An 18,314-nucleotide genomic window follows, 5' to 3' on the forward strand; every position below is an offset into this window, starting at 1 on the left:
CCAAGAGGCAATAATATCTGGGAGACAGCTAGAAAAGAACTAAGAAAAAGAGGTCTGGATTAGAAATAAAGATATGGAGATCATCAGCATATAGGTGATAAGAACAAAGCACTAAATACAGATGAGAATGCCCAGGGATCATGTAAAACATGAGAAGAGGGGCCAAGGACAGAACATTCCAGACAACCAACGTTGCCATTATTTCTACCCATTAAAGTATATTTTTATAACGTACAATGACTAACACAATGCTGAGGACATGACAAATGCTTTAAAGGTACTTACTGATTACATCTCTGAATTAACTGAAAAATCATATTTATTAAGTATAATAAAGCCATAGATAAAAAATCATTTCTTAAAAATAATTCAGTAAGATGGGCTCAAGGGACTAACGTCTGCTTAACGAATCCAAAACTTACTTCAAAAATCAACAAAAAGAAAACAAAAATCAACAAAAAGCTTCCTTCTCACCTGAAACAGCAATACAAATCAGTAATTAAAATATTAAAACCTGGAAGTATATTATACTTCAAAAGTTTATTTTATAAAATACTTAAAAATATGTAGTAATTAATTTAAAGGATAATGCCTCTAAATTTGGAGTAAGAGCTTCAGTGTTGTTACCTGATAATTTTTCACAAGTATTAATACCAATTTTAACCAACTTTTGTTTATATCATTTAACATTAACACACACTAGTAACAAATATTAACCATCAACTGTAAAAATAGCAGGATTAAATATATGATAAGACCAAAGTGAGTTAGTAATGAATATAGTGAAAGAAAAATTATTCTTGGGTCCTTTTCCCATTGTTTACAAATATGCATACAAAATTTAGAGTATTCTTGAAAGTATTTACACTAACAAGAATGTGCTATTAGGGCTTCCCTGGTGGCACAGTAGTTGGGAATCCGCCTGCCAATGCAAGGGACACGAGTTCCAGCCCTGGTCCGGGAGGATCCCACATGCCGCGGAGCGATTAGGCCCGTGCGCCACAAATGCTGGGCCTGTGCTCTAGAGCCAGTGAGCCACAACTACTGATCCCGTGCTCCACAAGAGAGGCCACCGCAATGAGAGGCCAGTGCACTGTGGCGAGGGGTGGCCCCCGCTCGCTGAAACTAGAGAAAGCCCGTGCTCAGCGAGGACCCAACGCAGGACCCAACGCAGGACCCAACGCAGTCAAAAATAAAATAAAATAAATTTATTTTTTTAAATGTGCTATTAAAAAGATTTTGTTAACCTTTTAAACTCTTACCACAAACGAAAGAAAGCAAACCTTCTTTCATTGTTTTTCACTTTAATGGACTACTCTTAGGTCAAGTCAATAACATGTTCTGTTTTTTAAATCTGAATAAGAGATAATAACAATACTAATATGCAATTTATATAAGAATCAGTTTTTAATATAGAAAATGACAAAAATGTACAATTTGGTCTGGTATTTCCATTTTTCAGTGATACATAGCCACATATGAAGTGTACAACTTCAAAGATCAAAATTACACTTTAGTTAATTAAAATATGCAATACCAAACCAAAAACCAGTAAGTACTTATACCTGTATAAATACAGACATAGATTTTATCTACCTTAAGGCAAATTTTTCCCCAACACTGAAGCAATCTACACAGTATGTATCTGGCGCTATCTTCCCTTTTATGACACATGCTCAAATAATGTGAACTAATTTTAACACATTAAAAAAATCAAAATAAAGGCAATTTTCGCTTACCCCGGTATGTCATGGATTTATAAATCTACCTCCTTAAATACAGTATTCAATATCATATGTTACTGCAGAATGTCATGGATTTATAAATCTACTCCTTAAATACCATATTCAATATTATATGTTACTGCAGAACATAACGTTATTTATAGTAGGCACCCCACCTGTTAGATTTACGCATAGACGTCTACTGATTTTCCAAGCTGGCCAAAAGAGAGAGGAAAACAGGCTAGGAAAGGTAAGCGACACTCAAATACATTCAATACATTTTTCTGGTCCTTGGCAATTCCTCTTTTCAGGTCAAATATTTTGCAGATATCAAAGTAGCTGACAACGGGAAGGGACAGTTAGGGAGTCTAGGATTGACATGTACACACTGCTATATTTAAAAAGGATAACCAAGAAGGACCTACTGTATAGCACAGGGAACTCTGCTCAATGTTATGTGGCAGCCAGGATGGGAGCGGAGTCTGGGGGAGAATGGATACATGTATATATATGGCTGAGTCCCTTTGCTGTGCACCTGAAACTATCACAACATCATTAATTGGCTATACTCCAATACAAAATAAAAAGTTGAAAAAAAAAAAAAAAAAAAAAAAGCCTGGGAGCAAAATAATGACAAAGAATTCACTGGTGACAGTAAGACTTTTTGGCTCATAGACATTTTTTTTAAAAAGTCAGTCTAGACTGATTCACTTTGTTATAAAGCAGAAACTAACACACCATTGTAAAGCAATTATACCCCAATAAAGATGTTAAAAAAAAAAAAAAAAAAAAAAAAAAAGTCAGTCTAATAGGTCCTCTCATCACCAGTCAAAGAAATTGCCAACACTGTAGGCTGAACACAAGTTATACCAGGTTTTCTATTGTAGGCAGTTTTTTACCTGACAAATACTATATGAAGTACATATAAAAATGCCATAAACCTACTGTTTTATCTTCATCATTTCAAATGCAAAATGCCACAATCAGTTTACAAAATGCATTTAAAATAATTTTTCTATTTAAAAGTTTAAGCAAAAATTACACATTCAAAATTCAAAGAACTCAAAACTATTTTTCCTTCACATGTATGAAAGGGGGCAACTTTTGAAATAGATAAAATACTCTATTTAACATATAATGTCTCTTTTCTACAATACAGCAATACATTCATTGTAATTACACATCATGGAAGTATAAAAGCTATATAAATGAATGCCATGACATGATGCTATTATTTTTATTAAGACTAGAGAACAGTAATAAAGATTCAAAATGTAATGCCCTATAAATATTCAGTATTATTAGACAATAACAAAGAAAATACCACCGCAAAAATTTTGTGTTCATAGAAAATTTTTTTATATTAAGGATCAACATTTTCACTTTTGAATATCCATCTCAGAAGCCACTATAGTTCCATTGTTCACAATAAAATATTTGCAGTTTTTTAGTTAGTACTATTTCACCAATAAAGGAAAAGGAGAAAAACATTACTGAAAATAAGGGAAAAAACAAAAGCCTTGATAGAGTAAATTATTTTATATGCCATCTCTTTCCACCATAATCGTAGGACTAAACAAGTAACTGAAAACTAAATATATCAACATTTATATACTTTAAAATCTTATTCAACACAGCTATTTTATACTACAGAAAAGATAAAATTTAATTTTTCTATTTTAGTAAAACCAATGACTTATTAGAACAAGATTGCTAGTGTACAAAGCTACCACACTGGATCGCTACCATACACTGAATTAATTAATTAATTAGAATTAATTATTCTAATTTCATCTTTCCTTACTATGTATCTCTTTTTTCCTTCAGGTAACCAGAGTACATTTCACAAGCTGCACTATTTCAAATACCTCACACTAAAAGTGACTTTAATGGGCCTGAATCCGAGGATGAGAATAAATTACACATTTTATAAAAGCTTCTTTAAGTAACAGGCAAATTAGGATATTAACAAGACTTTGATTCTTTTTTTCTTTTAAACAAGACTTTAATTCTTCACACACTCTTTTTACTGATTGTAAAAGTAATGTGAAAATTTGAAAAATAAAGAAATGTATTTTTATTCATCCATAAGTCTCACCACCCAGAAATCTTTGTTAACTTTTTGGTAGATTTCCTTCTAGTGAGAATAAAACTTCAGGTATCTAATTAGACACTAATTAATATGTAGTGGGAAAAAAATCAGCGTATCCTCAATATGACCTTTCGATAAATAAATAAAACATCGATTATTTATGGTATGACCTGTTAATTTCACAAAGAATTGAGGGAGTCCCTCAATTCAGAGACTGGTCCCTAAACTGAAATCCCTTTCACAATTTTTATACTGTCAACATTTTAATGGCAATAAGCAGCAAGACATGACTGTTCTTACAATGACATGAACAGTAATGTCCCAAACATCAAACAGGCTTTACTTTTCTTTCCATTCATATTCCAATATGTTATTTTCGCTGTTAAAAAATCAATAATAAATTATATTTGCACAGTAATTTTAAAACAGCTTAAATTCAATGACTAAGTTATTTTCTTTGAAGCCCAGCACTCAAACTTTTAGTGCTCCTGACCTATGAGATAACTTACCAAAAAGGTTATCACTTTTAATTCCAACAATCTCGCTCATAAAAAAAAAAAAGAATATTCCTTAAATATAGCCACATTTTTTTCTTTTGTTCCAACCCGTTGTTTATGGAAGTACGCAGGTGCTAGGATTACAAAGACTGAAATGACTTCATCAACAAAGCAACATCTCAACATTAAATAAACCAACTACTTAATCTCATAAAAGAACTGAACAAAATCAATAATATTAATGCTAGCAAATTTTTTTCTTAAAATGTGGCTGAACCTTATTTCTACCTTCAAGGAAGGCTTTCCTTTACTCAAGGCATCAAAGATCTTAAATCCCATTCATTTTCTTCTGTCCAATAGTCAAAAAAAAAATCTAAAATACAGTAACTCAGATTTGTTACTCTATACGCAAGCGCCTTTTAAAAGAAATCCTTCAACAAAGCCTCGAGAAAGAATCAGCAAAGTTGGAGGAAAGAATTGTCTAAGTCAAGCATTTCCTGATAAGTGACAGAAGGTCTAGCGGCTGCCAGGGATACACTTTGCTGACCCTAGGAATAGTCAAAACTCAAAACAAAATTTGCCACTTTTTCATCTAAAAAGTTAATTTGGTTAATAAAAGCTGATAATCCATGACCAACGACGTGTCTCTGGTGGACACATTAATATAAAGAAGGAGCGCCAGGGATTTCAGCTAAGTGCTTTTGCCATTTTTGCAGAAGAAAAGCTAATTGTTAATGGCCATGTGACATTATAAGATCCCAGAAAGGAAAGGGTGGGAGGAAGAGAGAGGAGTTCAAGGCAGTTCAGGGTCAGAACAAGCTCAGACATCCTGTCATTAGCAAACGTTCCCCAAGCTGAAGGCAAAATACTGCTTACCCAAAAAGGAGTTGGTGAGAGGTACGGGGAGAACGAGGGGAAAACCACAGGAGAGTCAGTGTGGCAGGGAGGGGGTGATGGGAGGGAGCGAATCTGGAGCTATCCAGCTGAATTGCGGAGCAAAACCATCGGGCACGAAAACGCTGAGAAAAGCCACTGTGACGGAGACGACAATACTTGGCAGCCCCCCCCCCCCCCGCCCCATGTGCCCCTCCCCATCGGTTCTTTGGGTTTCCCACATTCCCTCCACCTCTGCTCTGACCCACACTCAGGGGTGTGACTCGCCAGCGGGAGGCTGCCCTGATCTTTGTCTCGGCCGGCTCCTCACGCGAGGGCCCCTCCTCCTCCCGCTCCCCACCCACGCACACCCCCGGCGTCTCCAAGGAGCTGGAAACGCGGTGGCCACCGCCGCTTCCTCTCCCACCTCTCGCGGACCTGCGCCCCTTCCTTCCCCTCGGAGTTGCGCAGCCCGCCCTCGCAGCTCCACCCCCGCCGAGGGGACCTTTGTGTCTCGGGGGACTTTCTGCCTCCTCCCCTCCTCGGCCTCGCGGGGAGACCGGCCTCCCCCGGAGACCAAAGCGGCAGCAAGCGCGGAGGCGGCGGCGGCTGGAGGCGCCTCTCGCGAAGGAGCCCAAGCGTCAGACACTCACACCCCACCCCACGCCCGGAAATGCCCGGGCGACCGGGGTCCGAAGTGGACCCGAGGGGCGACAAACACAAGCGAGCCCCTGCGCCGCGCCGTCCTCCTCAACCTCCCGGCCGGGCCTGAGCCGCCCGCCCCGACCCCCAGTCCCAAGCACCCTCCGGCCGCTCTCAGCCCAGGGTCGGCGGGGCAGCAGGGAAAGCCCCGAGCGGCCGCCAGCCTCCAACTCACCAGCAAGTGCGGGGACCGCGTCCCGAGAGCTGGCGAAGCGAGGCGCACAAGGAAAGCGGCTCCTCCGACGCCCGCGGCGACCGGATGCAGGTCCGGGTCCCAGCGACTGGCAGACCCGAGGCGCCTCCGAGGCGCAGGCCTCCGCCGCCGCAGCAGCCTTCCAGCTCACGCCGAGGGTCCGAGCCTCCGGGAAGGGCCGCCGGTCCCTCACGCGTTGTCAAGCCCCCCGGACAACATGGCTCCCGGGCTGCCGAGCCGCGCAGGCGGCCCACTAATCCCCTTGGAGGAGCCGCAGCGGGAGTGAGGCGCCGACGCCCGTTTGCGGCGGCCCGGCCGGACACGGGCTCCTTCTTCTCTGGGGCCGGGCCGTGCGAAGCTGAGGAGACGCTCGCTGCGTATGCGTCGCTTTTTCACTCGGCGGCTGCGGACTGACGCCTCCGCCTGTTCCCCCGGGGAGAGCGAGCGAGAGAGAAAAAACACTTTTATTGAAATGATCCAACCAGCGGCGGCGGAGAAAGGCGACCGGCCGCGGCAGCTTCCCCCACCCCCTCTTGAGCAGCTCGCCGCAGGCAGCGCGACCCCTGCCGGCGGCGGCGACGGGGGCGGGGAAGGGGCGGGGCCTAGAGGGCGGGGCGGGGTATCCCCGGGAAACCCCCACCCCGAGATGTAGGGCCTTAGTCTCCCGTGCCCGGCTTCTGGAATGGCTGGAGGGCGGTGGGAGAGGTGAAGAGACCCCCGCAAGGGTGAGAAGGTTAGGCAGTGCCTGTCTACGGCGACTGGGAAAGAAATTATCTGAATAGTTCAGCCCCTTCATCTTCCACCCCCCGACAAAACAAAAACTGTTGCTTAAAGTATCCAAGTAATTATGTAATTTAGATACCACTGCCGCAGCTCTCTACTGGTTCTCTAGAAAGTTGATGTCAAAGGGCCCACACCTGAGCTTGATTGCTGCAAGTTTTCTCCTTTATTGTGGGTGGCTGGGTGGGTACCAGGGCAGTATTCACTCACACAGGCAGCATTTATTCATTTAAACTACAAACTTCTTTATATTATGTTCTTGACAATATACTAAGTCCTCAGAGGACGGAGAGTCTCCCTGGGATGAAAAATACTCCATAAGCAATTGTAATAAAAATCTGAGCTTTATGTGAAGGGAAATAGAAGGTGCTATGAGATCAGAAAGGAACTTCTGTTGCAGAGTTGGTTAAGTTTTGTTTTCTTGGAGGAGGGGGGCCGCCCGAGAGGTTGGCCCAGTTTCTGTCAATGTTTTTACTTTCTTCTATCCCAGAGGCTAAAGGCTAGTTCAGGAATGAACAGTGGAGTGAAAGTGAAGACAAACTGAAGTAATACTGACCCACTTTTTTCCACTAAAAAGGATAAAAGCATAGAGTAAACACAAACATAAACCCCTAGAGGGAGATAATGCGAGGACCAAAAAAAAAGAGAATGGAGACCGGATGAAGACAACCTAAACAAGAAAAAAAAAAAAAAAATTAAAACCACGTAAAAGGCCTGGTGAAGTGAGATATGCATATTTTTCCATTGTAATACCTGGAAATAGACAATAAATTTTTTATGTAATTTCAAATCACATTATGTCCTAAGGACTTCTGACAATTATCTTCTTGGATTCCTGGGTGAATCCTTTCCTCCTATAAATAATACCTGATGACTTCTCTTATTTTCTTGCACAAAATTGAATGTATCTACTGTAATATTCAACAATCATACAATCAATCAGACTTCTCCCATACCTCTAAAATTACCAGAATCCGTAAGTTAGGAATATTTATGCTCTACACATATTTAACACTTGCTTATCATACAAGAATACAAATATATAACAAGCTCTCCTTTAAAATAAAAAAAAAAACACTGTAATTGATGCTTTTTAGAAATGTCCAATTCAAAGCACTTTGTAATATGGCAAGAAGTAGCATCATTCAGAGATCTTTTAAAGTTGGAAAGACAGAAAAGTGGATATTTTTATAAGAGCTACTTATATGCCAAGTATTTTTCACATACTTGTCTTATTTTAAAAGATAATTGTATGTCTTTTTTTGGACCCTTAGTAAATGTTAAAAATCATAATACAAGTGAGTTTACAAAATAGCATCCTGAGTTTCACATTAATAATTCCCCCTTCTATCATTATATTGGAAATACTCCATTGGAAATCAAAAGATTGTTCTAATTGCCTCATCTAAAGCTGCTAAAGAGGACCTTTTCCTCTTCCTACATCTTTTATTACAATAATAAAGACTTCATAATTAGAACTTAGATGATGATTGTATCGATCTATTTATTCTTTCCGTCAAAAAATATTTACTGAGTGCTCCTGATGTGCCAAGCATCATTCTAGGCACTGAAGATACAGAATTGGACAAGACCGACAAGGTATAGCCCTCATGGAACTGTTTGCTAGTGGTAGAAACAAGCAATAAACATGTAACTCACTTAAGGAATTCATAAGATAACTCATAATCATGAGAAATCTAATGAAGAAAATGAAACAGTAATGGAAAAGAAATTGAGGGGAGGGACAGGATAGGTGGTGAGGTCAGGAAAGTCTTGATTATCAGCAGAGGCTGAAAGGGTTCTTTCTTTGTATCAACTTGGTAAATGATTCAATCAAGAAAAGATCACATGAAAAAAGAAATTGTGGTATTTACATACCACAATTATTATTTTAATGGCTGAATATTATTCAGCCATTAAAAAAGAAGGAAATGATGCTACCACATGGATGTATCAGGAGAACGTTACACTAAGTGAAATTAGCCAATCACAGAAGGACAAATATTTATGATTCCATTTATATGAAGTATGACAAATAGTCATACCAAATAGGGATACCATTTATATGAAGTATGACAAATAGTCAAATTCAGAAGCAGAAAGTAGAAGGAGGATTGCCAGAGGCTAGAGGGTGGGGGAAATGGGGAGTTGCTCTTCAATGGGTATAAGGTTTCAATTATACAAGATGAAAAAGTTCTAGAGATCTGCTGTACAACATTGTGCCTATGGTTAACGATACTGTACTGAAACCTGAAGAATTTAAGAGGGTAGATCTCTTTTTATCTGTTCTTATTGCAAAAAAGAAAAGTCACATTCAGTCAAAATAATGGGTGAGTGCATTTATGTAATTCCTTTTTAAAATTGATTTAAAATTCACACATCATATTTTTGGCATGTTGGACTTTTTCCTAGGTTGTAATATAGACTTTTTTTAACCTGGTAAAATAAAGTTAAATTATAAAATTACTTAGAGCATTTCCCAAACTGTGCTTAATAGATACTCCGTAGAACTTGGTGGGGGGAAAGGGTTGAGAAGGATCTCAAGATCAATCCAACTACTTGATCTCTTTTGGAAATTCACATGCACATTTACATATTAAAAGCTCTGAGAAGTTCCGAGATTAAGAGTAACTTTCTTTCCAGTTAAACCAGTGTATCCCAAAATGTTACATAGCTTTAATCACAGGACATATATGAAAATACTGAGGGACACAGGATCGCAGGTGAGCACAGTTTGGGAAACTGCTCTCTTGAAGCCTGAGGCATTTACTCTTCAGCCTCAGGAAAGAGGGCCCCTGAAGGGGAGAATCTGAAGGTCATTGAACTTTGGACAGAGAGAGTAGGAGATGGAGCTGGAAAATCTTTGTTGTGATTCACACTCTGAGAGTGACATAGCCTGGGAAACAAATGTGAAACATGACCAGATAAGATTTGGAAAAAAGACACTTAAGCTGGTTTTCAGTTGCTCAACATCAGTGGTTCTCAAACGATGGTCCCTAAACCAGCAGCAGCAATATCACCTGGGGATTTCCTAGAAATAAAAATTCTCAGGCCCCACCTGATACCAGCTGAATCAGAAACTCTGGGATGGAGCCCAGCAAGCAGTTTTAACAAGTCCTCTAGGATTCCACTGCACAAGAAAGTTTGAAAACCACTACTCTGCACAACATCAATACATAGCTTTACCTATCTACAAAACAATTTTATACATGTATGAATTTTTGGACCATTTCCAATTATTAATAATTGTAAAAAATTCTCAAAGAAATTAGTTAACTTACCAAATTGGTAAAAAGCTTTTTGTCTACACACTTCTCTATTTTGCTAGGCCGAACCATGCAGTAAATCTATTTTTTTTGCAATAGGAGTGAAGCAAATCAGCTAAGGGTAGCAATCAACTATCTTCCCCTAATATCATTTGAGCAAAATAATTTTACATTTGGTAAAAGTGAAGCTATAGGTGAGAAAAGTGTATTTTCAAAGGATCTTTTGAACCTGCTTTGAAAGGAAAACAGCTAGCCTCACCCCAACATTTATTTTTTGTAAATATTTTGTACCATTCCAACATTTGCAGAACAGCTTGATACCAATGCACAGTGATACAGTTGTAGCCCATCACTTTAAAAGTTAACTATAAAGGGTTAGTTTACAGAGTCAGATCTATTTAAAATCATTATCAGAATACATACAAGTTACAAATTGGGGGAGGGAAACGCCTTCCCTGTCTACATCTACATTTTCAAATTTTCAGTGTTTGAAATACTGCATTTAACTGTAGAGGGTTGGTAGATAGCATCCAAAATATTTGGTACAGTACAGGCAACATTATAAAAAGTTTTCAGAAAAGTGAGGTCAGGTGTCCTTACAAGGGAAATAAATCCAGAAACCAAACTCAGTCTTGGCAGCTAAGGAAGACATAGTTTTCAAACATTTCGTTTTAAAATGAAGTTGTTCTTTAGTTGTTGACAAAATTGCTTAGTTTTTTTGGTCTCCAGAGTGTTAGTCTCCAGGATTCCAGTAAGGCTCCACACAAGGCTCTATTAAGAGACTAAGAAGGGATTAAACAGCCTTTCTTTCTTTCTTTTTTCCTTCCTTCCATCCTTCCTTCTTCTCTCTCTCTGTCTCTCCCTCCCTCCCTCCCTCTCTCCTTCCCTCCCTTTCTTTCTCTCTCTCTCTCTCCCTTTCTCTTTCTTTCTTTCTTAAACCTTGTGATATTACCTGCTCTTAACTAAATTGATGGTCTGACTACTGAAAAAAAAAAAAGCAGGGATGGGCTGTTAATAAATATTTGAGCTTCCTGAGAAATGAAGCACAACATGAAGCCACCTTTAAGACTTAACAAATTCCTCCCCTTTTAAAAAAAAACCTTGTTGAAAAGTGGGAGCTAGGGCAGTAAAGGTTTTTCCCTCTTAAACACATTAAGAAGGAAGATGTGGCAATTAGCCATTTTCCCAAGGGCTTATCAGAATGATTACTGACCTCTTTTCATCCTTGAAAGAATGAGAGAAGAAAGGGAGTAGCAGCAATGGCCTTTGGGTTTTGTCATCTTTGAAATTTGGCCCAGTGATTAGCTTTTAGAGAAGTTTATAAGACTGATTTGTAGATGTGACCTTTTTAGTCTTTAGCTATTACTTCAGAAGGGCAAGTTTTTCAGTAAACTAACTTTGCCTGGTCCAAACCAATAGGACCCTGAGACCATTTTAGAGTTGATAGGACCTGTGAAGAGGAGACTAGAGCACATGTTTGGCATTTAACATTGGGAAAATGGAAAAATTTAGAACGAGGAAGAGAAAAAAGATGACAAGAATTAGGTAAAAAGCAGTGGCAAAAGAGAAGGAGAAGAATTAAGCCTTATAAACGTAACTTTATTTCAGCAACGAGGAAGCCGCAAATGTTAATTAATATTAAAGTTCATGTAATAGAAAGGCTAAAAAAGCACGAGGCTAAGCAGGTTAGTGTTCTAGCCCTGAAGCAGTATTGCATGGGAGTCCTAGCTTTGCCACTGTGAGATTTTGGTTACTTAACTAGGAGTTTCCTTATATGTAAAATTAGGATCATAACATACCTGCCAGGTTGTAGGAGTTAAATGAAATAATGAATGAAAAACACCTGTATCACAACGTTTTCTTTTGTGATATAAACAGCAATTCAAATAATCTATACAAAAGGGGAATTTTGTTGTTTACATAACTGCAAAGACCAGAGTACAGGCTTCAGGGATATCTTATCCAAGGAGTCCACATGATGGCATCAAAACCTGGTTTCTCTCCTTCCTTTGGTTCTGCCTTTGGCAGCCTCGGCTTATTCCCCCATTAGGTCAAAAGATGGCTGCAATATTTGTAGCTCTAAACTTTCCAGTTCAAGTCCTGCAGAAAAAAGGGAGCAGCATCCCCAGTAGCACAAACATTACTCTAAATAGCCCGCCTGGAATCAATGAGTGTCACTGTGGCCAAGGCAATTGAGTGATTGGCCACGTATACTCCACTCTTAAAGCCAGGGTAGAGTTTGCTTCACCTGGATACCATGCACTGAGAGCATGGGAAAAGAGATTCCCCCCAAAACAAAATGAGGGTTTACTCTTACCATAAGTAGGGTAGTGGATGTAGGCATCCACTTAATTAAAATGCAAAAGGGCAGGGATGAGTGAGCTTTATCATCAGCTGGATCCCGGAAGTCTGCCTCAGAGAACAGTCACGCCACCTCTCATCTGGGCTTCGGTCTGTTTCTACCTCATTCTCTCAGGCTTCTCTTCAAGTTCACTGGCACCTCTGGGATCACACCCTCACAGTTCCTAATCTAAAGGGAAGGAGTTTCTTTCAGAAAATTCCAAGGAAGAACTGGGATTGGTCCAGCCTGGGTCATAGGCGTCCACCCTGTAACCAGAAGAGTCCCACCTGACCATGTGGAGTGGGTAAGATGAAGTTGCCCAAGGAACAGGAGGGTGCTATGAACAGATGTAAGAGGGAAGGAATGGATACAGGACAGTCAAAAATCACAGGTGTCCACTATACCTGGGTAAATGCCAAGGGTATAATCAGAAATTGCAAATCAGAGAAAGTAATTTTGGTGTGGAGTGCAGGGTGAACCAAGAGGACGAGTAAATGAATGACTAAATGGATAAACTGTGGTATATTCATACTCAGCATAGGATACTACTCAGCAATAAAAAGGAAGGAATTATTTATGTATGCAACAGCATGGATGAACCCCATAATAATAATGTTGAGTGAAAGAAGTCAGATCAAAAAAGAGTACACACACGGTATGTTTCCTTTTTTTTTTTTTTTTCTTTGCAGTACGCGGGCCTCTCACTGTGCGGCCTCTCCCGTTGCGGAGCACAGGCTCCAGACGCGCAGGCTCAGCGGCCATGGCTCACGGGCCCAGCCGCTCCGCGGCATGTGGGATCTTCCCGGACCGGGGCACGAACCCGTGTCCCCTGCATCGGCAGGCGAACTCTCAACCACTGCGCCACCAGGGAAACCCCCTGTTTCCATTTTTATAAAATTATGGGAAATTCAAACTAATCTATAGTGACAGAAAGATTAGTGGCTGCCTGGGTCTGAGGGAGGAAAGGATTAAAAGAGGCATGAGGACACTTGTAAGGATGATAAATATGTTCTTTTTTTCCTGTATCGTGGTGAGTTTCATGAGTATACACACATGTGAAAACATCAAATTGGACACTAAATATGTGCAGTTGATTGTATGTTAATCATAACTGAATAATATTGTTTAAAGAGGAAGAAAATGTATTCCAAAACACTATCCTGTTTAATGGTATTTGAAACTATTACTTCACCTGTCTGTACATGTCTGAATTTTTCACAGTGTTATAAATGCAGGCTTTCTGTAAGTATGTCTATATAGAAGTCACACCACTTAACCCATAGGTAGTATCTAGCCTCAGGGTCAAAGACGAGGTTAATAAAAACACAACTAAGATTATATTTTTCTTGACAGATTTCTCTCCATAGTGAAAAAGAGTGTAGCAGTGGGCAATAGTAAGTGAGCCATGCTTGTATAAACCTACTTGACTGTGTATAAAATATTGACCTGGTAAATCTAGAACATCCTTTTAAAGCAGATTATAGTATTCAATAAATTCAGCTCCCTTCTCCCTCCACTTCTTCAATGTGAAAATAATCCAAAAAGTTTGAAATATTGTTTATTTCATATGTTTTCTGAATATATATATATATATATTTTTTTTTTTTTTTCTGTTTTTATGGACCTGAAATGTAGATTATTTGTGCAGTTGAAGGTGCTTGTCCTATAGGCAGAGGGAAGCTTGCCATTGGGCAGGACATCCTGTTTCTCTGGGCACCCTGAAACTCAAACCATTAGGTAGATCACAGTCAGAACTGCTTTCCAAAGCTCAAAAAAGTTACCTATCTGCAAATTCTAGTTTGATTGGAATGCATCAGAAGTGCTAAGTATTTCAGTATTACCTCTCATACACCTAGAAACACAAAGACACTTTACAAAGGCTGCTTACACTATCTGTTGTAAGACAATGAGAAAGATAAATCTTCCTGAGCTTCAATTTCTTCATGTGTAAATGGGCATAACTCATGGGGTCTTTCATGAGGATTCAAGATACCACATATAAAAGGGCCTAACCCACTTCCCTGGTGGTGCAGTGGTTGAGAGTCCACCTGCCGATGCAGGGGACACGGGTTTGTGCCCCGGTCCGGGAAGATCCCCCATGCCGCGGAGCGGCTGGGCCCATGAGCCATGGCCACTGAGCCTGCGCATCCAGAGCCTGTGCTCCGCAACGGGAGAGGCCACAACAGTGAGAGGCCCGCGTACTGAAGAAAAAAAAAAAAAAAGGGCCTAGCCCAATATTTGGCACTTAACAGGCAATGAATAAATGTTAGTGTTCTTCCTTCCACTCCTGCACACCATAACTATAAAAGTCATGGAAAAACTACTTTGATGAAAATGCATCTAGGAAGGCAGAGATTTAAGTTTACAATGCTCAAGAGAAATAATCTGTCTTCTAAGAAGAGGAGCCAAAATATTTAGGAAAAAGGAATAGAGACAAATATTGTTGCTGGAAGATCAGCAGCTCTATTTAGAAAAGAATTAGATGTTTGTATCCTAGTGTATTTCATCAGAAGCATTAACATCCAGAATCTGAAGGGTCAATAATAGTTATTATGAATAAAACACATGTACTTTGTGATCTATAAAGATTTTCCTGTAAGGGAAACAAAACATATGAACATAGATTCTTATTTTTCTACTTTTTTACACCTTGTATTTACAAGTACAACTATAAACCTCGATTTATTTTATCAGAGATACTCAAGCAATTTTAGGGCTGGGAACTGGAAGTCTTCCAGTTCTCATATTTACTTTTCAATGATCGCTTCATTCAAGTATTCCTCCAACCAATATGTGTCTGGTATCCACAATGTACCAGGCACTGTAAGGAATAGAAAGATAGCAAGCAATGTCTCTGTCCCCAAAGGGCTTAGTGTCCATCAGGGGAGAAAAAGACCTAGTCATAATTCAAAAAGAACTAAGGGCATAAAAGTTTGAATGTGCTGCTCAGGGGAGGAGAAGGACTTCTAGCTGAGAGGAGTGGAGGGTTAGGAAATCAAGGCAGGTTACACTCTTACAGAAGACAAGTCAATAAGCACTTACTGGTGACTAATTAGGCGTCTAGCATTGAGTGCTATAGAGAATGCAGAAGTACCTTACATGGTAATCCCTGGACGTGTGGAATGCACAGCATGTGTTTGACAGAATATCCTAGTGCCAGGCAGGCTATCTCTACTCCTTCTATAACTTTTGATATAGTTATTTCAAATGCCAATTGCTTATTAATAGTAATTCAGTTATTAATAGTAATCCAGTCTCAAAAAAAACGGTGAATCTGTGACATGTAGAGACAAAAGGCAGGTGGTTTGAGAAACAGATGATGAGGGACTTCCCTGGTGGTCCAGTGGGTAAGACTCCAAACTCCTAATGCTGGGAGCCAGGGTTCAATCCCTGGTTGGGGAACTAGTGCCAAACTAAGAGTTCACATGCTGCAACTAAAAGAGCCTACATGGCACAAAGAAGATCCCGCATGCCGCAACTAAGACCCAGAGCAGCAAAAGTAAATAAATAAATATTTTTTAAAAAAACAGATAATGAAACAAAGAAAAAAAGAAATCAGTACATTTTGAAATAGCCTCTATTCCTTTGCCAAATTGTGGATGGGCCTTGCCATTCTTTAGGAATCTTGTCTGCATGGCAATATTTTGAAAATTAAAATTTTAAGTTAGTTATTTGGTTACTGCCTAGGCACTTGTTTTCAGAGAATAGTATAATTATGACTATTTAGAGACATAAAATTTTCATCCAGTGTTTATGCATAGGAAGATTAAAATGAGTACTAAACTTTTGTTAGGTTAAGCATTTTATTTCACAATAGATGTAAATCCTTATATTTATTTTAAAATAATCTTCAGAAATAAATTTACTTTTCATTTGTATTGTAAGCTCATTAAATGTGAAGCAATCTATTTCTTTCCCTAGAATCAAGTTTCCAACTTTCCCATCCAAAACAACCTCACCCCCTAAGTTTGGCATCTCAGTTTTTCGATTTTTCCCCTGAGAAACAGTGTTTGTCCTTTTGTATCTGATTCATGCCTTCTGCTCTCTTACAAATTGGATGTCTCAGCTTTTTTTGCAAGTCACGAACTTCCAACTCAGATTTAAGCATGTCTCTATGGCTCACACAAATGACACTCAAGCCAGCAACATACAACAGGCTCAAACTATATCATAATTGAGCCTGAGGGGGAGTAATCTATTTTATTTGAAAGAAGGAATGAATTGGAATGAGAAGAAGCTTGAAGACAGACTTTGAAAAGATGACAGAGGAAGGACGGAAGAAAAAATTATTAGAATTTTTAACAACTTTCTCTTTTTCTTATAGAAGACTAGAAGGTAAAAATTTAATTAAATGTTCTCTTCACCCATTTCCTTTTTGGTAAAAACTCTAAAAATTATAATAATATTACAAAAGGTTCACAAAAGAAATGAAAGAAAATCACACATAACTCTTCAGCTCCAACAAAACAACTTTCACCATTGTGAAGTATCTCCCTGTAGCCTTTATTTGATATTCATGTATTTTCAATAGTGCACAGGTAATTTTGTATCACATGCTTCACTTACGGTTATCCTATTTCATGGCTGCCTAACACTCTGTAACATGTATTTCATGGGCCCTCCCCACCTCTCTGCAAAGTCTTCCCCAGAGTGTGCTTGGATATTACTGCAGGGAATGGGTTCCTCACTTGTGTTCCTGCCCGGTCAGCTGTCACATGTACTATTTAATTACTCTTCTCCATTGCTGGAGACTACCACATTTTCAGGCAAGCTGAGTCTGTGAAAACTGATACTTCAACCTAAGGGGTTCCTACTTGCAGAAAGGGGAAATTGGAGTGGGGGCTGACAAATGCCCTTGGGGTTCCCTAGAAGTAGGCACACATTTTTCCTGATCTACCTCTAAACTATGCTCATTTTTAGTGATAAAAGATGTTGTGTCTAAATGTTGGGCTTGATATGAATTTTTTAAAAATATTTATTCTGGGTAACATACAATAATAAGCAAGTCACTTCACCTGTTTGACCTTAATTTTCTTATCTATAGATTGGGATAATACTTTCCACTTTGCAGAGCAATTATAAGGATTAGAGGCATGCTTATACAGCTCCCAGGACCACATTAGTATTGATAGCTATATCGTTATTATTTATTGTTCATGTACTAGAAGCAGACTTAATTGAAATGGCCTACCCCATCTTCAAAGCAGCAGAAAAAGAACTGTAGGCTAAGAGGCAAACTTTCAACTCTGTTTTGTTGTTTTGATTAGTAATTTAAGAAAAATTCTTGAACTCAAAATAATTCATATTATAAAAAAGACATTATTAAATTAGATGTGAAAAGTATGTGACTTTCATATACTTGAAAATGAAATGGCTTTAAATTAGCTTTTCCATTTTTTTTCTTTTTAAAGCAAAGAGTCCATTTCAGCATATGGCCACAAGATATTCACTACAGAATTCACTAACTAGTATAAGCTATTTGCTATAGACTGAATGTTTATGTCCCCCTAAAAATCACTTGTTAAATCCTAGCCCACAATATAATGGTATTAGGAAGTGGGTGCTTTGGTAAGTGACTAGGTTATGAGAATGGAGTCCTCATGAGTGGGATTAATTCCCTTATAAAAGACCCCAGAGAGCTCCCTTGTCCTTTCTGCCTTGTGAGGGCACAGTAAGAAGACGGGTGTCTATGAACCAGGAAATGAGCTCTCACCAGACACCACATCTGCCAGCATCTCTATCCTGGACTTCCCAGCTACCAGAACGGTGAAAGAAAGAAATTTCTGTTGTTTGTAAGCCACCTAGTCTATAGTACTCTGTTTGAGCAGCCCAAAGTGACTAAGACA

General features: G+C 39.3%; 1 protein-coding gene across 1 annotated transcript in view; it reads right to left on the reverse strand.

Moving 5' to 3' along the window:
* The window catches only part of CDK17 (cyclin dependent kinase 17), a 123,977-nt gene extending 117,781 nt beyond the window's left edge, over positions 1-6,196 (reverse strand). The window contains exon 1 of the mRNA XM_049695033.1: positions 6,064-6,196. The gene's annotated coding sequence lies outside the window, so the exon portion shown is untranslated. The remainder of the gene's footprint in view (positions 1-6,063) is intronic.
* Between the last annotated feature and the right edge of the window lie 12,118 nt (positions 6,197-18,314).

This window comes from Orcinus orca, chromosome 11 (assembly GCF_937001465.1).
Source record: "Orcinus orca chromosome 11, mOrcOrc1.1, whole genome shotgun sequence".
Classification (NCBI taxonomy): Eukaryota; Metazoa; Chordata; class Mammalia; order Artiodactyla; family Delphinidae; genus Orcinus; species Orcinus orca.